At 37.3% G+C, this 25,493-nt stretch overlaps 1 protein-coding gene across 4 annotated transcripts in view; it reads left to right on the top strand.

Annotated features, from left to right (window-relative positions):
* The window catches only part of FGF14 (fibroblast growth factor 14), a 624,343-nt gene that overhangs the window by 315,527 nt on the left and 283,323 nt on the right, over positions 1-25,493 (top strand). Inside the window, exon 1 of one of the 4 annotated variants that reach the window (XM_072760975.1) lies at positions 6,038-6,219. The exons of the other annotated variants lie outside the window; for them this stretch is intronic. The gene's annotated coding sequence lies outside the window, so the exon portion shown is untranslated. Of the gene's footprint in view, positions 1-6,037; positions 6,220-25,493 lie in introns of those variants that run through there. 4 annotated transcript variants of the gene reach the window in all.

Here is a 25,493-nt window from a genome sequence, read left to right as displayed (position 1 = left end):
CAGGAAGAAGAATAAGTACATCTAGGAATTTCTCATTTATTTCCCTCTTAACACGTTTGAATCATCCATTTAACCCTATAAGGAAATAAACAATATTGGATTTTATCTGGGTTTTCCATGTATATCTAAAGTTTTGTAAACTGGAGATCAGAACATCAAGTCTCAGAAGTCTGTGACCAAAACAACTTGCATTTACTAGTTTGCTAGGAGGGCTGTTGTAAACAAAGTACCACAGATTGGGGGTTTAAACAACAGGATCTGTTGTCTCACAGTTCTGGAGGCTGGGAGTCCAAGACCAATGTGTCAGAGGGGTTGATTCCTTCTGAGGCTGTGAAGGAAAATATGTTTTATGCTTTTCCTCTAGCTTCTGGTGGTTTTCTGTCAATCTGCCATGTTCTTTGACTTCTAGATGCTGCTCTTCAATCTTTCCATTCATGTTCGAATGACATTCCCCTTACCTGTGTATTTGTATCCAAATTTCTCCTTTCTACAAGAACACCAGTCATACTGGATGAGGGGTCTACTGTCCTCCAGTATGATCTATTTTTTTTGTTTGTTTGTTTATCTATCTATTTATTTATTTTAACCTTCTCTTACTATCCATCTGCAACAATCCAATTTCTAATGAAGGTTACATTAGAAATTGAGGGTTAGGACTTCATCATGTGCATCTTGGAGAGACATGGTTCTTATCATAACACTCAGGCAGGCAAACAATGGATATTTATGATGGTTTGGATTTTTAAGAACTGATTTATGTCTCCAAGTAGCTTTTTGTTTGCAACTGAACAAATTATTAGAAGGCTCAAAATTATGAATTCCATCCAAAGCATTAAGGGCTCACAGTGATAGCAAGGTCCTTTGACAATGTGTGTAGTCTGGGTGCTCTGTCCTGGAACAGTGGTTTTAGAGTCAAAAAGGAATTGGATTTTGTGATTCGTTTAGATGGAGAAAGAACACGTTTATTGATTCATTAGACTCAAGAATGTGAAGCTAAAGTAAAGAGCATTGGATTGTGCAAGTCACCTTTTGTGTCTTTTATTATAAATTATTTATGGCCTATACAGATTTTCTGGCATGTTTTAGATTAATATTGTCTCGGACTTGTATGGATTGCATTTGTCTTCTAAAGTTTTCTTCTTGTGTGACTGACTAGGATTGCTTTGATTATTGATTTGTATGTTGTTTTCTCAAGAGACAGAGGTTTATTTTTTAAATTTTGTATCATAATTTTTGCATTTCCTTCAAGTCTTTCAACTTATTTCTCCCATTATCAGCTCAAAGATGCCAAAGTCAAAGACCTCTATTTCAGGGCAGGAAGTTATTCAGATCTAAATAATTAGTGTGCAGCATCTTAGGAATAGGAGTTGGAATCCAGAGTAATGAATCTGCTTTTCCTCCATAGCTAGTAAAGCAAAGACCAATTAATATTATAAATGTGAATGTGCCTGAATAACGACAACATCAAGTCTTATTTGGACTTACGCTCTGGCTACTGTGGGTTTCCCATGGCCAATACCTAGTGATGTCTTTCCATGAAATTAGTTACCAAATGTGTCAGCCCCTTGTCACACAGAAGCACATCATTGTCCCTGGATAACACTTACCTGGTGTAAGGTACAGTCCAATGTACTTACTTGCAGGAAGAGTCAGGGAAAATATATTCTGGATTTGGAATCAGAAGACTTGCAGTGGAGTCCTATGTAACAATAGGAAAGTCAGTGGACCTCTAAGCTTTGAGCTTTAAAATGGAGATTATAAAAAAATGGAGATTATAATCTATCTCTTAGTGTTGTTGGAGCATAAAACATGGGAAACCATACTGGGAAATATGACCAAACAATGGTAGTTGCCATATATTAATCTATAATATGTCAGGCATTCTGCTAATTGTTTTATACATGCTCATTATCCTGTAAGATTTTTACAGCAACTATGCAATGTAGAAATTTATTATTACCTCTATTTTTCATAAGAGAAAAATTAGACTGAATATTTTTCCTAAGGTCAGAACAGCTTATAGTGGCAGAACCAGAGTTTGTCATTAAAGCCTTATCTTTTCCCATTTTCCCATATTATTAAGCAGTTTATACTAGGCCATCCCAGAAAAAAAATCTGGCTTTATGAGCCTAGAGCAAGTCATTTCATGGACTAGAAACTCTTCTTATCTTTTCTGGGTAAACTTTGGTTAAAAAGGAGAACTTTATATCAGTATTGCTTCTTTTAACAATTAAAATAATAAACCAGGCTTAAGAAAGTCTCATTTCAAAGAAATGTCACCATATCAACTAAAGAAACTCATTCTCTTTTCTTATAAAAATATTTTTTTTACTTCTGAAGAGAAGGCATAAAATGATGGGTTTTAATTTCTTCTTAATGTTAACAAAAAAAAAAAAACAACTTTGAAGACATTTAAAACATTTCAATCCATATCCTTCCTGTCCTCAACAAGGCAGTGATAAGAAGTGGATATCTCTACAAATTTCTCAAGAGAAGAAATGATTACAGTAAGAATCTTTCACCTAAAATATTCCTAAAATAAACCAAAAGTTTGACACTGCCAAGGTGTGTGTATGTGTATGTGTGTGTGTGTGTGTGTGTGTGTATGTGAGAGAGAGAGAGAGAGAGAGAGAGCGAGAGAGAGAGAGAGAGAAAGAGGAGTGGAGGCGTATGAACTACCTAATTTACTATAGGAAAAATAACCTTTGGATGATCTTTCATGATGTCTGGATGTATTTCACTTTTAAATTTCTCATTTAAATATCTTATCATTATCTTCTTGTTGAGGCTACAAACAAGAAGAATGTACATGTAATATTTACATATTTTGATACACAAATTTTGCATTCTGAATATAGTTCTCTAATTCATAGCCAGAGTTTCATATGTTAAGTAACACACTCTTAATAGTTTAATGCTGAAATGTGATACTAACCTGGTACCTCTCCAAAAAGATCCATCTGATAAGATGGCTTTGTGACTCAATTGATATTTTTTTCTGAAGTAAATGTGGAAGTAATTGATGATCATGGAAAGAACCTGAATTAGCAGGATAGCAACATTTATTCTGAACAAATTTATCAATGTGAAAATCATATTTCCAGTCTAGCAAATCTGTGCATTTACATTTTTTTAAATTCTCACTTACTGATGGTAGAAAATAAATTAAGCTTTTCAATCTAATAACACAATCTTGTGCTTTTCAACAATTGTGTGAAGATGAGATAAAGTAATTTTAATAAACCTTTTCAGGATATTCCACCTTTTATTGGGTGTCAAAGACAGTACTCACAATTTATTAATTGTGCCATTTGAGGGAGGATCAAGGAAAGCAAAATGGTAGTTGAATACAACAAGTTACATTGTCAAATAAAGCTCGATGATTGAGATCCTAAATTTAGGCCTGAGCATCTATACTCACTTTTCATATCTGCTGTATTATTATGCTACCACCCTTTGTGGTTCTTCATATTTAATTCATGTCCTTATAAAGTAGTAGTAAACTATAAGTGCTGTTATATTGGTGTTCTTTATATTAATAAAACTCAAAAATACTTCCTGGCAATATGAATAATTTTTTCTCAGTCATTGTGGACAAATTTTAATGTTGATAATGTGTATTTGTAGGTATAGCTAAAGACAATACATTTGTGTTTGTAATTGTATTGATATATCATTTTTATATTAATAATTTTTTTCTGAATATCATTGTAGAAATCAGGTAGAGACTAGAGAGAGACTGGAAAAAGGAGTTATGGGTTGTATGGCTGGACAACCAGGGCATTTTGATCAGTGTAAGGATAAAAGGCACATTTTGTGTGTGTGTGTGTGTGTGTGTGTGTGGTGGGGGGTATTGAGCAGAGGCCATACAGGTGATTTTAACACATCAACAGAGACTGCTGGTGGGAAGGGAAAAGACGGTAGTTATTTAGCAATTACTAAGTGGTCATACTTGTGAGGACATATTGATGAGGAACCTAGGTGTTCCACTCTTCTTATCCTTACTGAATGTCAGATATGGACCTCTGTACAATCTTCATGTTTTGTAGTCTCCACGTAGCTACCAGAGAGGCTATCTGGAGTTCAAGGAGCAAAAGTTTTCAGACTAAATTAAGGTATTTGAAACATGCAATTTATTGGTCCAATTTAAAACATACCGTCAGGGAATTCCTGGGTGGCTCAGTCGGTTAAATGTCTGCCTTCAGCTCAGGTCATGATCTCAGGGTCCTGAGGTTGAACTCCATATCAGGCTCCCTGCTTGGTGGGAGTCTCCCTCTCCCTCTGTCCCGCTCCCTGCTTGTGCGTCTCTCTATCACTCTTTCTGTCTCTCTCAAATAAATGAATAAAATCTTTAAAAAAACAAAACTTACAATCAGAAATCAAGTAGAAAAAGATGTACACATTGCACTTCTCTAAATTGTATCAAGGATCAGTATGATTACCAATAAGACACAGGAGATTTGTGGTTCTTTCTTCCAGGGGGTCCTTATAAACAATATAAGGTATGCTACAGACCTATTATCCAGCGCCTGCATGCTCCTTTCTTTTCTTTTCTAGCTTTTTAAGAAATTTGCATGATAGATATCATGATAGATATCACAGTGCTGCATAGTAATCTGCATCAGAAAAATGAGTTATGCTGAAGGTTTCTTTTTTATCATAATTGAGTTCTCCTGTCTCAGCCTTTCATGCCACTTTGCATATTTTCATCACTGTGAAATTCTAAAAACTTCATGTTTGTGGAAGATATCCAATATTCCTGTTTCAGGCATCCTGTGCAATTGAAACTTCTCTGTGTATTGACATATATTTCCATCTGTGTTACAGCCTTCTATTATCTGCACGACAATTTTCCCTTAAATCATTTCTAAAGGATGCATATTTAGCTAATGTGACATTCTTGGTCTACCTATACTCACCCAGGTGCTTGAATGGAAACATCTGAGACAGTTCTTGGAACTTCACCCTCCAGTGCACATTTTAACTACTAAAATGAAACATAAGATTATCAGATGAACAAAAGCCAACAGATAACCTCAGACTCTGAGAACAGCTTAACTGACATGGATGTGGAATGTCAGTGAGGTACAGCCACATATTTGGTCACTGTTCCTATTCTATTCTTGTGAAGCATGATGATGAGAAAATACCCCAATTTGCAGGACACTGTGGGGAGCTAGAGAGCATCAATAACATTTCCTCAGTAAATCTGGAATTCTTTGCTTGACATGTTTTATCAATATTTTCATTAAACTGAAAGTGATCTTCATGTATTTGGTCAGATAATGTGTTTGGTATTTGATGTGGGAGAGTTATATATCTCTCCTCTGGAATGGTGAAGAGTAATCTCAGGTGCCTTGTGCAACATTGAAATAGCTTTCAGGGATCATGGATTTAGAAATAATGAACATTATAGTCACTTCAAGGCAGCACTTTTTGTTTCTATTTATTTATATTGTTTTTTTTATATTGAAGTATAATTTACATACAACATCCTATTAATTTCAGGTGTATATCATAGTGATTCAATATCTTATATCTTATAAAATGATCTCCATAATAAGTCTAGTTACCATCTGTCTTTGACTTACCTCACTTAACATAATACTCTCAAGATCCATTGATGTTGTCACAAATGGCAAGATCTAATCTTTTTCGTGGCTGCATAATATTCCATGGCATATATACATCTTCTCTATCCCATTCTTTTGTCCATAGACACTTGAGTTGCTTCCATATCTTGGCAGCATTATTTATACTAGGCAATGCAGCTTTTGAAACTGGATTTAACTCAGTGCTTCAGAGTATAACTGTATCACCTAGAAGTGACACAAAATTTGGTTCATATGCCTTTTTTTAAATCCATTTCTCAACAGGATCAATGATCTGAAGACAATTTCATTCTACAATAAATATGTAGAATATGTTTTTATGGACATATTAGTTTATTTACATATTTCCTTTTTCCCCCAAAATAGAACATTCATATAATTTACTTAAAGAAAGCAGCTTTCAGAATTTTAATCTCTTTTTGCAGTTGGGGTGGGAAAGCAGAAAGACGAGAGGAATCTTCTCTTGGATAATTGGCAATTAGAGAAGAGCCTGCCAGGAAGAGGAGAGTATCTGTGCAAGTGGAGAATCCAATTAGAAAGTACTTTCAATTGTGACTCCCTGTAGAGTCACTTGGATATCAATTGGCCATCCTGCTCTTGACCCCAGGTGAGACTCAGTCGGGGAGGCACAATTGTTCTGGAAATGTAGCCTGTGCAAATAGGTTTCAAGATCAATTAGCACAGCTGGCTGGAGCCACTCTGCCTTGAATTTCGGTTTTCACATTACAGTATCATTTCTGGGCAACCCACTCATAACTTCCCCAAGTCAAAGCTTAAAAGAACTTGAAACTGTGAGCTTGGAGGTCCTTCCAGTTGCTCCACTGGACAAGGCCAATGCAGCAGCAGTGACATCAGCCCAACAGGTAGCCTGTGGGAATTGCACTGACATTACAAACACATGTCAGTTAAACTATCTGAGAGGTAGGAGTCTCGATACTCTGGAATGACACCCAAAAATGGCAAATGACTTGCTTAAGATAAACAGCTTAAATAGTGTAGCAACTGGAGAAGAAGCTGACTTTCCAAGTCCCCCATCATGCCCATTTCTTACATGGGTCATTTTTGATCAGGTTTTTTTTTATCCTGCTGTGTACTTGCTGGCTGGATTTGGGAAGTATCTCAATTTTCTGTGCCAAAATGCATTCCTTCTCTTTTTTATTTTTCCCCAAAACCTAATTTTTAGAGTTCTAAGACTTTTCTTTCAGTTCACAGGTTTTTGTTTTTTTTTTTAAGTCTTTTTGAGTATAGGTGACACACAATGTTACGTTAGTTTCAGGTATACCACATAATGATTCAATAAGTCTAGATGTAGATGTTGTGCTCACCCTCTGCCACTATGCAACACTATGCAACACTATTAGGATATCATTCAGTATATTCTCCATGAGGGGAATATTACCCACTTTCAATACTGCATCAGGGATTTGCCATTCTAAAGGAAATGCTCAGAGTTTTAACTGCAGCATTTAGCAAAGTGTCTAGCATAGAATCAACCTGTGGAATAGCTAAAGTCTGTTGGTTGAAGTTATTAAGTTATTGTGATTTAATGCGGACAGGTACAGATTAGAAGATTAAGTAATCTAAATGGTTAGTGTGCCTCAAAATCCAATAAGTATTGAAGGAGAAATTTGAAAAAGACAAAGATCACTAAAACTAAGATAGACTTTGGGCACCTCATTTAACTTGACTATGTTTTCATTTAAAAAGAAATAAATATCCAACCTGTGTTCTCACAAGGTTGTTTGTAAGGATCACACATGCATGAATGGATTTCATATATTATAAGAACAACAAAAGTACAAGGTGTTTATTCTTTTTATTATCAATTAAAAGCTATTTGGTCAACGTCAGAGATAAATACAATCCAGACGTTGTTAACCAGAAGCTCATGATTTTCTCCTCTTCCTTTCCTCTGTCAGGTTAGCCCATATTTTTAAACCAGTGTTTCTTGTCTGAGGAAACATTGGTTTCCAGATATTTTTGGTTGTCACAGTTGGGGGCCTGCTACTGGCATCTGCTGGGTAGAGATGAGAAATGACACTAAACATTCTATGTACATGACACAGCCTCCTGCAACAAAGATTATCTAGCCCCAAATATCAATTACTCTGAGGGTAAAATACCTTGATTTAATCTGAATAAAATTTTATCAAGTGTTTCTTGATGCACAGGAAATATTAGTTCTCTCTTCTTGATATTATCTTAGGAATGTACACAACATGTATTGGCATGCATGTCATTAATATTAGGAGTCTATTTCCTCAGTTGACAGAGAGCCCCATGAGGGCTGAGAGTTTCTTTTTTTCTCTTTGTACTTTATCATGGTACTTAACACATGTTGATCACAATATTCACTTGTTCATTCATCATTCATCCCAAACATTTTTTAAACATCTATTTCATTTCAGTTTCCTTCTAGATTTTGGGATATATCACTGGATAGAGATGACCAAAAACCTTGTCTTATTAGAATTTATTCTAGTGGGTGGAGTATTATTTTTTAGAAGATTTTTATTTATTTATTCATGAGAGACACACAGAAAGAGGCAAAGACATAGGCAGATAGAGAAGCAGGCTCCCTGCAGGGGAGCCTGATGTGGGACTCAATCCCAGGAACCTGGGATCACCCTGAGCTGAAGGCAGATGCTCAACCACTGAGCCACTCAGGCATCCCAGAATTTCTTACTATACTTCTTAGAGTTAATGTCAAAGGGTGATAATAGACAAGGTCACAAAAGAACAGTAATTTTGATCTTTTAAATTTACTGAGCTAGACCACTGTGACTAACAAGTGAGAAAAAATGGGACATTGCACTAATTCATTGAAAATGAGATGAATTATCACACATTTTGTAGTTTTGTGTCATACATGGATGCACCTGTTTTACTAAGAAATACTGTATTTTTAATTGCATGCCATAAGATAGCTGTCATTCAGATGTGAACAAACTCACTGTCGTCCTTTATTCAACATATGGGTCCTACTGTGTGCTAGATAATGTGTGAACCAGATCTCATATGTGAAAACTGATTCCCTGTTTTAGAAAATTATTTTATGCAAAAGGAAATTACTCAAGAAGAGAAGTTTTCTCCTAGGTATGTTCAATTTTTTTGTCATAGATTTTGTTGTGTTGGACGTCAAGATAAGTTCTATCACTGAGATTTGGTTGGTCTGTCAGGGTATTAGGATAGGCATCCTCAATAATAGGACTTTGGAAGAGATGGGAAAGAAATCAGTGACTTGCACTTGGATAGGGATGAAAGGTTAGGAAATCACACAGCAAGAGTCTAAAGGAACTTGGCTTTTGATTCTCTATGGGGGCACTACCACCCCAGAGGAGGGCTAACATTTGACAGGAAGCATGGGAAGGACTTCTGGCCTTTAACAGAGTTAAGGAGCCCCCACTCCCAAATTGTCTTTAAGGTGGATCACAATCCTATGCACTGCACTGATGAATTAATTGCTCTGCATATTCTGACTTTCAAATTTCCTGTTATACTTTAAATAGGGGAAATATTAATAGTAATAACCTAACCTTTTTTAAAAAATGTACTTTGTTTCTTAGAGTGGTTTTAGGTCCACAGGAAAAGTGAAAGGGAGATACAGAGATTTCCCATATCCCCCAGGCCCTGCACATGCCTAATCTCCACCACCATCGGCATCCCCCAACAACATGGTATATTTGTTACAAGTATGAATGTCCATTGGCATGTCATAACCATACAAAGCCCATAGTTTAAATTAGGGTTTACTCTTGTTGTTGTACATTCTATGAATTTAAACAAATGTACTTACCATTGTAGTATTATATGGAGTAATTTCATGGCCTTAAAAGCCCCCTGTGCTCATCCTGTTCTTCCCTTCCACCTTCCTCACCCCTGGACACCACTGCTCTTTTTACTGTCTCTATAGTTTTACCTTTTTCTCAATATTGTATAGTTGGAATCATACAGAGTAAAGCTTTTTCATATTCGCTTCTTTCATTTAGTAATATGCATTTAAGGTTCCTCCCTGTCTTTTCATGGTTTGATAACCCATTTCTTTTTATTGCTGAATAACATTCCATTGTTTGGATGTACCACAGTTTACTTGTCCATTCACCTACTAAAGAATATTTTAGTTGCTTCTGAGTTTTGGCAATTACGAAGAAAGCTTTTATAAATATTTATGTGCAGGTTTTTGTGTAGATATGTTTTTAACTCCTTTGGGTAAATACCAACTATCAATATTGTTGGATCATATGGTAAGGTTATTTTAGTTTTATATGAAAGTACTATCTGTCTTCTAAAGTGAATGTACCATTTTGCATTCCTACCAGCAATGGAAGAGGGTTCCTGTTGCCTCACATCCTCACTGGCATTTGGTATTGTTAGTGTTCTGGATTTTTGCCATTCTAATAGGTGTGTGGTGGTATCTTATTATTTTAGTTTGCATTTCCCTGATGACATATGATGTGGAAAATCTTTTCAGGTGCTTTTCTGCCATCCGTTCATTTCCTTTGGTGAGGTGTTTGTTAAAGTATTTAGCCCATTTTAAAAATCAGGTTGTTTGGGGTGCTTCGGTGGCTCATTCAGTTAAGTGTCTGCCTTTGGCTCAAGTATGTATGTGTGTAGGGGAGGGGGGCACAGGGAATTGCTCAGTGGGGAATCTGCTTCTCCCTCTTCCTCTCCCCCTATTTATGCTAGCTTTCTTGGTCTTTAAAGTGAATAAAATCTTTTAAAAATTTGGTTTGCTTGCCCCATCCCCCCTTTTTTTTTTAAATTGTAAACATGAAGTAATTTTTGCATGGTTTTAACATGAGCTGAAATTTTCAGGAACACATCTGCCATGTAAATCAGAAGAAGACCATCCTATTTTTGTTGAGAACCTTACCAACAATTGTTCACCATTTTGGGAAATGTTATTATGAATGGCTGCACAAATAAAATATATGTGTAGTGGCTTCAATTTATAACTGTTACAGTCATTGGGAATCTCCAAATAGATCAGAGGGCTCTAATCTCACTCCTAATTTTCTAAATTAAGTTCTTTTACCTTAGAACATATAATTTAAGATTCTTCTATTATTTCTTGAGATATATATATATATATATATGTGTGTGTGTGTGTGTATACATATATATGTGTATATATATATATAGAGAGAGAGAGAGAGATTTGTTTCATTTAAAGTAATAATCCTTCTATTGCTCCTTTATATTATAGTTAGGGCATTATATTGAATTTAAAAATTATGTGTGAGGGAAAGTTATATGACTTTTACTTCAAATCAGCAAATAGGTACAATACAAAATATTGGTTTTTAAAAGGAGATGCTGGGGCTGCTAGGTTAGGAATCAAAGCCTTTGGTGGAGAGATTCAATGCAATTCATCATTTACTGAGCACCTGCTGGGTGTAGTAGTATGGCTAAGTAAACGTTGCCTCTGCCCTCAGCAAGCATACCAATCTGGTATGGGAAATTATATTACCTCCTAATCAGAGATAAAAGGCTTTATGATACCAAGGATGCTGACTGGCCTTAAATCTTAATGCATAGCCAGTACCTCACAGATTTTATGAAAATGAATCAAGAGAGTAAATTAATAAAATGAATAACCAATAAATCCTACAGAAACAAGGGGCAAGAATTTTTATTTTTCCAAGTCCAAATGCCTTGATTGCCTAGAAGGAAGATTAAGTAAGAATGCATTCTGTAGGTTTTCATTGATATGCCTCTATCAAGACTCAAGAATTTTCAGGGCTTAACAAACTGTGATAGAATCAAGAAATTAACAATCAACAGCCAACAAATATTTGTTCAGTATCTACCACGTGTGATGCATTCTATGAGGAAATTTCACCAGTGTTTCACTTGATATTTGTCACCTCCATGTGGAGTAGATGTTGTTATCTATATTTTGTGGATTTGAAAGTCAGTTTTCAAAGCTGTAAAATGACATTAGATTCTTCATTACTCTTTCAATAGCAACTATCTTTGTGGAAATGCAAAATTTTCTGAAATTCTTGACAGTATATCTGTCAACTCATCCAACAATTCATCAGCACCCACTGTGTGAAAGGTATTATATATCAGGAATGTAAGAGATACAAAGACAAACATGATTACTCATCCCTGTCATGAGTATAAGGAAAACATAAGATAGTAAGGAAGAAAGACTTGATCAAAGAAATTTGGGGCAGTAAAGAAAAACTTCAACATCACAGAGAAAACAATATACCAGGAAGTGGAGAAGCAAGAAAGAAAATTTTAGGATAAAAAGTATCACAATCTTAAAAGGGCTTTTAAAATGGGCAGGATTTTGACAAGAGTGAGGCAACAAATCCCAGGTGAAATTTTCAAAAGAGCAGTAGTTTGGTTTGACGTTGGAAATCCTGGAATGAAAGACTTGCCAGAAGAGGAAAAGGATTAATGATGAAGGTTTTCAGCTGCAGAGTAACATTCTAGAATTCTAGAATCCATGCAGAGGATTCTTTTCTGTGGCTGGTAAAGCCAGCAAAAGGAATAAAATCAAATAGAACTTTATTATCTTTCTAGGCAGTAAGAAATTGTTGTAGATTGAATTTTGTCCCCTCAAAAGATATATTGATGTCCTAACCTCTAGTGCCTATGGAAGTGATCTTATTGGGCAATCGAGTCTTCGCAAGATGTAATCAGGTTAAGATGAAGTCCTATTGGTAGGCACTAATGCAATATGACTGGTGTCCTTAAAAGAAGAGGGGAAATTGACTTAATTGACATGGACACATTGAGGACACCATGGGAAGCAGAGGCAGAAATTGGAGTGAGGCTGTGTAAGCCAGGGAATGCCAAGGAATGCCAACAACTACCCGAAGCCAAGAGTCATGGGGTAGACCTTCCCTCAGAGCCTCCAGAAGGAACTGACTTGGCTGATGCCTTGATTTCAAGCTTCCAACCTTCTGAACTGTGAGCTAAGTTTCTGCTGTTCTAAGCCACCCAGTTGTGGTGCTTCTTATAACAGTCCTAGGAAGCCAATAAAGCACCTGTGGGCATCTTCTCCTCTCAGGTTAAGCTACTGTTCATGGATTTGGTCTTTTTTTTTCTGCTTTTTGAAAGAAACGTTGCTTTGAAACAGCAGAACCAGAGGGAAAATCAGAGTGGCTCAGAAAGCTTCCCTTACTTACCGAGAATGACCAAAACAGAGTGAAAGTATCTTAGTGTGAGGGTCAGAGGATGGACTCTGAAATCAGATGGACTTGAATTCAAGTTCCAGCTTTGGTACTTTACCACCTAAGAGAGCCTTCTGTGTCCTTTATTTACACCTCAGTTCCCTTCTCTCCTGGATCATAAAGATAACTGGCCCTATCTCAAGTTGCTGCTGTGTGAGGATGGAAACAGGTAAACCACATAAACATGAGCACGACACCTGATATGGAATATGCAACAACTGTGAGCTGGGGTTGCTTATGGTTTAGTGTTTCTTGAGCAGAAATCCTATTTATGAGAGAGGAGGAGCTCAGGTGAAAGCAATACGGCCTTGAAAGACTAGCTAGGGGACAGACGTGCAAATTCTGGCTGGTTTGATTTAAAGTATAGATGCCAGGGTGAGGTATCACCTCTTGCTAGGCACAGCCCTTGGCTCCCATCCTTCTTCTGGCCAAGGCAGGGGCAGGTGATGAGGTTCCATCATTTCTGTGAATGTCTTCTGCTGAGTTTTGGGCTGGATTTATTTTCTAGATACACTCTACCTGTGACTGCCTCTCTGTGTCTGATGGAATTCTATCTTTCACCTCCTTATGTGGATCCCCATCTGTTGCCAATCACTCCTCCCTGTCTGGCTGTTTGATCTGTGGACACCCACTGTTAGTAACGCACAGATTAAAGTGGGCTTTTCAAGGAGATATACTCTATAATGAGCAGGACTTGTGCATGGTTAGATGCTGAGTTTGACTCCCCCTTTCCCATTGCACGCAGAACTCAGGAGCCCAGATCTGAGCTCAGCCACCTCAGCCTGTGGCTTTGTGGCTGAAACTACTCCTTATTGGGAGTGTTTTGCCAAGTGCTGAGGGGTAGTTTGGGGACAAAGAATTCTTTGTATGGAAATGTTCATTAGAGGTTCCAGACGTTTTTGGTAAACCTACTCTTCTAGGATAAATAACTACTTTTTAGTCCCGTACTAGTGGTATGACCCCCCCCTTAACTCATGCTGGTTGTACTGTAAGGCTTTTTTGGTACACATAAGCTTTTTAATTTTCTTTTAAAGATTTATTTATTTATTTTAGAGAGAGAGAGTGCACAAGCGGGAGGAGCAAAGGGAGAGGGAGGGAGAATCTCAAGCAGACTCCCTGCTGATTGTGAAGCCCCAGGTGGGGCTTGATTCCATGACCCTGTGTTCATGACCTGTGCTGAAATCAAGAATTGGATGCATAAGTGACTGAGCCACCCAGGTGCCCCAAACATTTTAATTTTTTGAGTTGCTTTCTAAAGATTGGTCACGTCCATGAAACTTCTTATCTGGCTACCTTCAGGGAATTTTAGCCACATTGGAAGGAAGTTTTCTATGGCCTGAATCATTTCCATTTACAAAAAGATGTAGAAAAGAGGTATAAAAAACTCAGATTCTCGATGGTTTCTGCCTTTAGGCTTAAAAACAATGCAGGTATACACAACCAAGCAGTAGCACTAGGTCTGAACTGCAGGAGCAGATTCTAAGACCATAGTGATAAGACAATAATAGCAATGCCATAATGGTTCTGGGTCCCTCAGCAAGAAGAAAAGAGGGAAAGATCTGGAAGAGGGAGCCATCACTTACTGTACATACAGAGTCTACTTGATACAGAGCTCCCTGCCTAATTAGGAACTCAGGAGGTGGGCCCTGCAATCTGTGTTTTCACAAAATCTTCCAGTGATTCTGATGTTCCCACAGGCCCAAGGATCACTAAAACACACACTGTCAGAAAAAGATAAGATAGTCCCAAAAATATGAATAAATAAATGAAGTCATAGGTGTTACCCTTAGAAACCAATCACTGATTCTACAGAGATGTCTCAAGGGCTGGAAATTTACATTCTCACATTTCCCAGGTGACACTGCTGTTGCTGCTGGTCTAGTGATCACTCTTGGAGAAAGATAGTTATTTATTCTATCCTTGCTCCTTTGTTTGTTTTAATGCTGTAAATACCATGGAGAAAGAGTTTATATGAACATGAATTAGTTCACTTGAATGTTCTGTGTAAAATACATTATACTGTTGGAAGGAGAAATGACTTTCAAATTTAAAGCAGTGTTTATAAAGGCATTATAATCTGACTTCTGTTAATGTAATATTTTTAAAAAGTATTTCATTTCCTAAGAATAAGTATTAATAGATAAAATTATTGTAAAATGTACATTTCACTGAATCACTTGGAGATATAATATTAAACATTTTCTACTGGGTTAAAAGGCATTGCCTTTGCTCTATAAATGACGGGAAGGCCTGTGGATCTGTCTGTTCAGGCACTCCCATGCAGGGGTAGAAAACTAGTCAGCTAAAGACTAATAGGGTAAAGAGTAAATTAAAAATAAGAAGAAATTATTTGCATGCCTGGGAGTTCCACAAATCCTTATTAAATAAGTTTGTTGAATACAAGTTATCTGTGGTAAATGAAATGGAAATTCATGATTCACAGTGTGACACTTGGGAATTTAAAGCATTGATGAAATTAGAGAGCTAATATAACTATTCTCAACTGCTCACTGACAAATGTCCTCTCATTGATTTTTCCAGTTTTGCATGAACCAGGAGTAGGGCTTCTGGCAACCTGCTCTACTTTTGAATGTATAATTCTAGTGTAGAGCAATGTCATCATTTCTTGAAATGGCGGTGCTTACTAATCACATGTATTCTGAAACAAGCTTTATAACATTGAGTAGTATGGTTCCATTTTGGAATAAAGGAAGTTAGGATACTTTAAATGATGGCTGACCCAAACCCATTGGTATTTGGACTTTCGTATGAATTTGTGAATATACAACTCAATATGGGCATTTCTGAACTTGAGTGTTGCAATATTTCATGCAAAATGATAAGAGTATACTGTGGAGCCCTACCCAAGAAATGTTCAGGCAGCTTCTCAGTCCTCTCTCTCTCTCTGACTATGCCCTTATATACCTCACTCTGAGACTGCTGCACAAAATCAGGTTTGTTCGTGTTTCTGCCTCATTGGCATTATCTTTCTTTTGTTGCTTGTTTGCTTGTTTATCTTGGAAGCATAATGCAGAGGAACAGTAAGTGTTTGATATAAAAGAAGAGATCTTTCTCTGAGTCAGGGAGTTACTTGCTCTTCGGTGAATGACCAGGAGTGTGAATCAAGCATTGATTCAAGAACATGAATGCATTGAGAACCTCAATTCATTGAATGTTGGTTTGTAATATGTAACTGACCTTTAGTTAGTTTTTATGTAGCCAGTTTAGAACACGTTTTTATTCTAAATCAGTTTATCAGAACACTGACTTTTGACTTACAAGTAATCTAGCACACACTAGCTACTTATTCAGTGTTGGTAGTTGTAGTTATTATGATCTTTCCCCCATTCTCTTATTTCCTCCTATCTCTTCATAAATGCTCTGTCTTCAACCTCTCTATTTTTAATTTCAGGATTATTTAGGAAATTATAATTTTAAACATTTTGGGGTTTTAAAGCATTATACTCACTACCAATAATAGTTAAATGTGTCATCTGTTGTGAATAAAAGCAGTCCTATATGGTCAGCTGAATAATGTGTTTCCCCTTTGCCCCATCTGCAAAGGTATCCATTCCCTAATCCCTGGAACCTGTTAACCTGTAAATATGATACCTCCCACGGCAAAAAGGATTTTACAGATGTAAAGGACTGTTGATATAAAGAGATTATCCCAGATTATTAAAGTGGCTCAATCTAATCTAAGGACACAGGTCCTTACAAGTGGATGACCTTTCCCAATGATGGTCAGAGAGGGAGGGATGACTTTAGAAGAAAAACACAGAAAGGTACAATGTTTCTGGCTTTGATGATGGAAAGAAAGGGCATGAGCCAAAGAATGTGGGCAGCCACAAGAAGCTGGAAAGGACAAGGAAACAGATTGTCCCCTTCAGCCTGCAGGAAGAAACCCAGCACTGTCCACACCTTGATTTAAGCCCAGTGACATCTCCATCAGACTTCGGACATACAGAACTAAGAGATAAAAAACTCATGTGGTTTCAGGACACTAAGTTTGTGGTAATTTGTTACAGCAGCAACAGGAAATGAATGCTCAGAGTAAGGCTGCAGGACATAGTTTAATAATAAAAACTAGTAAAAAGCTAGAGTTTTTGTTTTGATCCATAATAATAATACATCACAAATAAACTCTTAAGGACTCAAGAGATGCCTTTTCCAAAATGCTACCCGATCAACACAATCACTCAGCAGCATGAAGAGTAAGCCCCTCTGGAAATTTGCTTCTACGTAATTTTGATGTGGTCACTCTCAAATTTTGTGATTAGTAAGAGGGAAGGATGTCTCCTTTTATTTCTCAATCTTATCTTTCCAAAATTATTAAAATTTAAGAGCAAACATTGGCATTTTTTTTCTTTTTTCAAGTTAATATTCTTCAGTGCTCTTAACTGTGTTTGTGAGATTGAGTTCTGCATGTCTCAGAAGCTGAACATTGAAGCCCATACCTTTGACCCAAGGCATGACAAGTTTTTATACTTGTTGTTCAGTATAGAATCTGAGAACACAGTTTTCTTCTCCTTTTCTTTCTTTAATTTGATCCAAACTTTTAGTTTATTATCATTTCCTCATTTCTTTAGGGATTTATGATAAATTCATAAATTATAATAAACACAGCATTGGTCAGTGCTAGTAGTAGCATAATATGATGTTGTTTGCAAAATTCCTACCTCTCATCACAGCCAACCAAGACTGAGCCTAAGCTGCTTCCCTTCCTCCCTCTTTCAAGGATGTCCCCAAACAGAGGTAAACTTTGTCCTTCCTTTTGGCTACAGTGTCAGTCCTGGGACAGATCAGTAGTTGCACATCTAATCGTCAAGATAACAGGAGGCATAGCATGCTTACCACATTCCTAGAGACATTTGTGAAATGGGTATGCAAATTAGCTGTCACAACCATTTGCCAAGAACCCTAACTGTACTCTTACCTTTACCCTAAAGCTCCCTGACTTCCCTGATAATAATTGCTTTGGTGTTGGCACATGTACTTTAATGGAAGTATCTCTTAAGAAGGCATTGGAAGGGCTTGTTACTTGTTAATCATTACTTGTATCTGTAATATCTAAAATAGTCTCTCTTCCTCTGTCTACCTAACTCCCCCTAACCCCCCAGCCCAGGTTACAGCCTGGCAGCTGTTACTTCTCTGCTCCTATTAAAAATTCATTCTTCTGCCCTTAATTTTTGACACTGGAGGTGATTTCTCTTAATTTAATCTTCTCTCCCCCAGGCTGTTCTTTCTGATTAATTTCCCCTTTATGTGCTCCAATTTTTGCTTCTGTTATCTTTGTCCTTAGTATGTCTTCCTTGATATGTAGACACAGAACTTTAGAACTAGAAGGGCAATTGGTGACTTTCAGGTCACATGTTGCAAATTTCCACGTGTAGAGAGCCTTTTCACCTAGGACACAGATGGGGAGGGGAATATTCATTCCCTGACTCAACAGAAGGATAGTGGACTGAAAGAATTGAAATGGTTGTAAAGTGCTAAAAAACATTAAAATGTTATTACAAAAACCTAGCTTCTTTCTCCATGAGACGGAGAGAGGCTAGGAATAGCTCTAGCAGTGAGAAATGAAAGTTAGCAATTCCATGCATGTGAAAATGTTCGGCAGAGATCCAGGGACAGATGTTTGATTTACTGACTGTCCTGAGTCAGCCAGTAGTCCTGGCACAGTGGCTATTAGAGCACTGGCCATAAGAATGTCCACCTCTTGGGTGGCAGTGCTCACATGTGTTCCCCAGTCATGTGGCACTCTTCACCCACATGCAGTCTACAACCCAAGAGCTAGCCCAGTATAGAACTAGATCAGAAATTGCTAAATGTATTAGAAAGTATTTCAGGATGGGACAGAAAGGGCAAGGGATGACTAGGCCCTTCTGGAAAGTTTTCACATTTGCATAAAGCTATGCGCTTTCTTTGAAGGAATCTTTATCCAAAGACGTTGCTGCAAAAGAAAAAATAAACACACATGAAAAAGAAGTCCTATGTTATTTTCTACCTTCTCTTTCTTTCCCAGCTTAGATTCCACCCTTGAGTCTTCTTATAACTTTGTTTCTGACATGGATTTTGCTGACAGGCTCACTTAATGGCACTAGGTGGAGGGAGAGGGAGACAGGAAGTATTCAGTTGTTTATCAACTCAGACATCCGAAAGCCCTACCCTGTATGTATTATTTCAAGTCTTTATAATGCATCAAACAAGCTTCAGTAGAAGTCTCATTATTGGTGGATAATGAATGATGTGTGGAAAGAGCACAGGAGATGGGGTTGGGCACCCAGGGTGAAGTCCTGGCCCAGAAACGTGACTTAATGAGAACCTTAGTTTCATCATCTGTAAAATGGAACAGTAAAGAAGACTTCAAAAGTTTCCAAGGATGGAATGGAATAGTTTACAAAGGGCCTAGTAGGGGGTGCCTGGATGCCTCTCTTGGTTAAGCATCCAAATCTTGATCTCAGCTCAGGTCTTGATCTCGGGGTCGTGAGTTCAAGTCCTTTGTTGGGCTCCACACCCAGTCTTGAGCCTAGTTAACAAAACAAAAAACAAAAACAAAAACAAAAAAAGGAACCTAGTAGGCTTAAGCTTGGATCTTGGCAGGTGCTCAAGGGTAATAGTAATCTTTCTTTGTGGAACTTCTGGGCATACCTATCATTTAATGCTCATTTAAGAACACAGCCGATCTAGGGTGAGCCGGGTGAGTTCAGTGGTACACAAACAGAATAGTACCCTATTTTTAATTAAAGATGTGATATTTTGTTTATCATGGATATCTCTGCACTAATTTCCATTTAAAAATATTGGAATATTACCTTGATCCTTAGTGTTCTGGCCAACCCCCTTAAATGTTGTGCACGGAGCTAATTAATGCTTCACACACCTCACAATTATCCTGCCCTTGTCAGAGGGATAGGCAGGAGAAAGGATGTTTTCCTTATTTCAGACAGAAAGTCCTGATACATAACTAGTGTTGCCACTGTTGCCCTTTGATTGCCTCAACAGCCAACATTATGAAAGAGTCATCTGTACAAATCACCTGCCTCATAGCTACACTTCTAACTCTGAAGAGCGTCTCATTCGCCATCCTCCCCTAGCAACCAGAAAACACTGTGACTCCATCAGAGGTTCCAGCTGACTTATAATGTGATGATTTGTCATGCTTGATTGTGCCAGCTCTCTCTTTCTCTTGGATCCTGGAGTCCTGGGCTCCTGGAGGGTATGGTCTCTAGGGGAGTTTAGTTGTAGCCTTGCATTAACATTCTCTCCTTTTGTATCTGCTGCCACATTAGACGATCATCTCCTTTCCTGCTGTTAGATAAAAGAGAGCATCAATCCCAGAAAGAAGGGAGGCACAGCTGTGGAAATCACAGCAAAAACAAAGCTCACCTTTTCCTCTGATGTGGGGCCTCACTGTAGTAGGCTCGTTCTCCTGAGATGCAGCATTTTGCTTTCTAGGTGAATGGCATGCTGATACCCTACAATATACAGGCCCCACGTCCCCATAAGGCACATACATCTCCACATGAGTGAACAGAGCTAATAAGAAGTGTGGGTTTCAAGTGAATTGAATTGCAATTGTGAAATTGTTTCAGTGTCTGTGTTTTGCTGAAACCAAAAGATTCTTTGTATATAAACCTTAAAATTGGCATAAATGCCTTACGAACAGTGAGGATTCTTGTTGAGTAGACATTGCATCTTAATATGCCCTGAGTACCAGGGCTCCTCCCCTTCCTTGTACATATATTTCAGCATGGGTAGCTCAGATCTTGTTTCGAAAGGGGCTTCACAAACCAAGAGAAGGTAATGCCAATGTGACCAGCCTAAGTGCATAAGCCTTTCAAGTTCCCTTTGAGTTTTATGGTGGCTCCGTGCACATGTATATGTGGTGGGGGTAGGGGGTGGGTAAGCTGAAATATTGATTTGGGTGGGTCAGTTAAACTGAGCATTCTTTTAAAATATACAATGCCATTTTTTTCTGCCAGGATTGGATCCAACCTAAACCTAGTTCTTGTTAAGTACTCCACTAACCACTTTCTCACGATGATCCTATTATAGAACTATTTTATTTCATTTGTGTTCTATTATGTGACTTTTGGCACACTTTGTGGTTTTGTATGGTTAGTTATAGTCAGATGTGACTCAAATAAACTATAACCTGGAGAATGTTTGAAATGCAATTAAAATGTAACAGTGTTTACCAAGATACTATGAAGACTAGCATGTGTTTTCATGGAAAGAGATTCCAGCTTTTTAAAGTCTGTGAGTAGAGTATTCAAGGATTTTTGTTTTAATTGCAATGCATTTTTCTTGAGTATGAGGAAATTCCAGAAAGTAAATCCATAGTTTGGGTTAAGTGAGGTCTTGAATACTGTCATCAGATTTATTCTTCTGAAGAGTCTTGGACCAAAATTAGCTGCCAAGCAATTAGTCAATGTTCCTTCTCAGGTAGATATCATAAAGGACATTCCCAGGAAATAAAATCTTGGCTGGTAAGAGTAGAATATTAAGGAGGGCATGAGTATAACACATCCAGGAATACTGATGTTTTCCTTTGGGACTTTCTTGTTGATGATGTGTCTCAGTATGATGCCATCCTGATATGGCTATAAAAAAGCAACTCTGAGGACAGCACTGCTCCTGGAGAGTGGCAGAACATTGTTCAACATCTGTCCCCATGCCTGACTCCCCACAACCCAAACTGCTCAACACTTAACCACCAGCAACTCATATAGTGCAGCTCTCAGTGGGAAGGGGAGAGGCAGGGGTAGAACATTAAGGAACACAGCAGATGCAAAGAAAATATATTTCAAGATGACTCAAGATCCATACTGAATCTCTCAAATACTATGAAGTGAATGAATGTATAGTTTCTCAAAATATCTTAAGGTCTATTCTCTTTTCTCTCCTATCAACTGCCTCCATGCGCTGTGGCTGCTATCTTTCTTTACTTCCAAGTTTTTTTCTCTTTCTGTAAAATTCCACCAGTCCTCATCCTTTGGCCTGACTTGTTTTCCTTTTTCTTCCTATTTCTTTCTGATTCAGTCACAGGACACAACAACCATGCAGACAAACCAGGACACTTCCTGGAAGGGAGGAGAAGGAAGAAAATGAATAAAGCCACACAGAAATCATATCTAATGGGCAGGGAGGAGGAAAGGCTGATGGAATTTTAATTTCATTTTAATACAAGCTCCCAGTGGCAGGATGCTTGTGTTGCCAGCTATGGAATCTGGCACTCATCTCCTTTGTGTAGAATATCAAGAGTGACAGATGAATAGTCTTCATACTGATGTTATGAATTCAAGCTCCCGTTGCCCATCATTTTCATGATCCTGTCTTTAGGAAGTTAATAGATTTGTAGTTTTAGAAACATACAGCAAACTACATTAATTTTATTGTTACCCTTAAAAAACCTTGATGAGTAAATGAGTAGAAACCTCATCACCATGATTCTTTAAATTAATGTTTCATTTCTTCATAAAATGCTTTATTAAATATTCATATGAATTGATTCAGCTGTAGATATTTTTTGTGGACTGTATGTATGTACTCTTTTAGACTTAAGGAATTCTTAAGATGTTTTGAAACCCATTGATGAACTCAAAGCCATTCCAAGGTCCAAAATGGAGAGTGTTGATATTGTTGTACTTTTTTTTCTGTTTTGTGCTTTCATTGTATCTGTATGAATTTAATAACAAGAGATGAATATGCCAAACTTGGAAAACTATTAATAAATTAGGAAAAAGAAAACTTTTTAGTGAGGAAGCTTCATGGTAACTCAGATCTGAGTTCTAGTTCCAGAACTAGATATACAAATGTGGGTAATTACTTAGCATTTTTGAGCTTTAAGTATCATCAGTGCATAATAACTATCTCATTGTGAGTAATAAATGGTGTGCTATGCATTGCCAACTGTAAGTCATAGCCATCTCATTCTAATTAAGCAGAACTTAAATTTCATTTTTCACTACAGAAAATATTCTATGCTTGGTTCTTTTTCAGCCAGATCCCAGTTATAAAAGATGTAAAGAAGTATATAGAAGGGGAGAAAGCTAACCAGTTTATATATTCATTGTGAGTGGTTACATAATAAGACAATGCACAAAGGCTTGGTAAGCCATAAATATAAAGCATGAACATTTTTGCTACTTATGATTTTTATGTAACTATATGGGAGGCATGGAAACCAATTTTATTTTGACTTATGTTATAAAGCTGTTGCCAAACGCCCTGAGCTTAAGTCATGTTTCACATGGAGATAGTAATGTCTAGTGCATTTCTGTGTAACTCAGATCTTAATTTTCCCCTGTAATAACAGAATTGTGATGTGATTCCACTGAAATTTACACTAGGTGTTCACTTAAAACATTTTCATTTGAGAATAACTTCAGGAGCCTGGATTGTTATGGACGCAAGGGCATGGCAGTCACTGGGACAGGAGAGAATTGGAAGGGAAGCTGGGGGGAATTTTGTATCTACTTCTACCTGGTCACCTTTCTTCCAAGCTTCCCCAAAGTCCCTGTCCAGTACTCAATCTGACATGTGACACTGGCAAGACAGGGATCTACCAAAGGCATCCGTGAAGTTGGATGCCTGAGCTCTTCTTGGCAATGGATTCTTACAGCTTAAAATTTTGCATAGAAATGGATCAGAAACTATTCTAAGGACTCTTTCTGGTCTGGAACCACAAAGTTTATGTTAATCTTTTCCCTGGACACATTCCCTTCAGCCCTCTCTCATTGTCTGTGACCTTCCATAGCTAGCCTCTCTCCACCGGTGCCTTGGTGGCCCTGTTGAATGAAGATTGACTGATAGGTTGTTGTTGTTCACAGCCACATCTACACAAACCATCTTCTTGTTCTCCTTGCTTCATCTTTGAAGGCATGTGGTGGTATGTCCTCCCTGGAACATTGATCTCTGGAATGTTCAATTAAATTGAACATTTAATCAAGGGGAGATCAATTAAATTGGCACATTTATTTTTACCACCCACGAGACTTTACAAAGTACATTTTTTTTTTTTGCTTCCAGTAAGTTTGTGTGAAAACAAATTACTCATAGACAAAGATATATTACTTTTATTAAAGTATGTTATTTATTCTTATTTGGGGCCTCAATAAATAATGGTAATACACATGGAAATCTTTCATATAGTTGATCTAGTATTTTAAAAAATTATACTGTGTACTTAACACATAATGCCTCTTTCTGCCTTCTAACAAGGAGAGTTCATAATGTATAAATATGTTCCCTTGTTTATTGACTGTCTCCCACACAAGATCATAAGCTCCTTGGAGACCCCCCCAAAATCATTTCTCTTGTTTAGTCCTATATTCTTAGTAGTTATCATTGAGCCTAGAATAGAATGCTTAATATATGATAAACAAACTGAACAATCCAGAGCCTTTTCCCATTGTTATTAATGAATAGTTATGCTGACTCCCAAAAAAACCCCATTAGTGCTATTTCCATTTTAGTCATTGTTCTATGTGGATAAATGATGAGAGTAGAGAGATAAATATTATGATAAATCATATTTGTCATACTCTTTCAAAGATTTTCACTTCTTTTTTTCCTCTTGTAAAATTTCAAAGTCAAATATTTCTGTAGCTTTCTACTCTGGGCTAAGTTCTTTATACCATACAATGAAGCATTTCAATGGGCATTAGCAATGATTTATGTTACTGAAGCTCAGCATTATTTGTAATGACACAATTTGTGTCAGTCTACACACGTGATGCTATGGTGACTCAGATTGTTTATTTTCTCAAATTTATTTATTTCAAAATAGTTTGTTCATTTGATTATATCAAACAAGTTAATATATATGTTCTTGTTAGGGGGGCAAGAAAGAAGTGTTATGTGTCAAGTACACCATATTTCATCTTATCTAGTATAAGATAAAATATTTGTGATGTAACTGATCAGTAGATGAAATCTTTCTGTGTTGCTTCTTTACTTAGTTTTTCAAAAATAAATATCAAAATAGTATTATTTCTCATTTCCAGAAATTTATAATGATCATAAGATTGAATGAGGAATTAATTTTTTTTAAAAAAAGGTTATATTTATTTATTTGACAGAAAGAGAGAAAGCACAAGCAGGGGGAGCAGCAGAGGGAGAGGGAGAAGAAGGCTTCCTACTGAGCAGAGAACCTGATGTGGGACTTGATTTCAGGACCCTGGGATCACAACCTGAGCTGAAGGCAGATGCTTAACCAACTGAGCCACCCAGGCACCTGAGGAATGAATGTTTTAAACTGATTACTTTCCTCCTATGCCCTAGAGCTTTTTATAACACAGCAACTGAACTTTTTCCCTGCTGGATCCAAATGTTACAGGAATCAACTGAGCTCTACAAGAACTCATAATGAATGCTTGTGTCATTTTATTGATTTATTCTACAAATGATTGACTATGGTCAGAAAAAACCTTAAGAGGGGCAGATTGTAGACAGGGGATCTAGTTAATGAGGATGAGATGAAGACAGTTGTGTATACTAATTCATGCTATTATAAAAAGAAAGATATAGCACTGGATTAACCAAATCTCCCGTTTTAGACAAAAGAACATCTGTTCTAGAGACACCTGCATGGCTAAGTCGATTAAGAGTCCAACTCTTGATTTCAGCTCAGGTCGTGACCTCAGAGTCCTGAGGTCGAGCCCTGTGGCAAGCTCTGTGCTCAGCG

This window comes from Vulpes vulpes, chromosome 6 (genome assembly GCF_048418805.1).
Source record: "Vulpes vulpes isolate BD-2025 chromosome 6, VulVul3, whole genome shotgun sequence".
In the NCBI taxonomy this organism is placed as follows: Eukaryota; Metazoa; Chordata; class Mammalia; order Carnivora; family Canidae; genus Vulpes; species Vulpes vulpes.
This window is presented reverse-complemented; position numbering and strand designations above follow the sequence as displayed.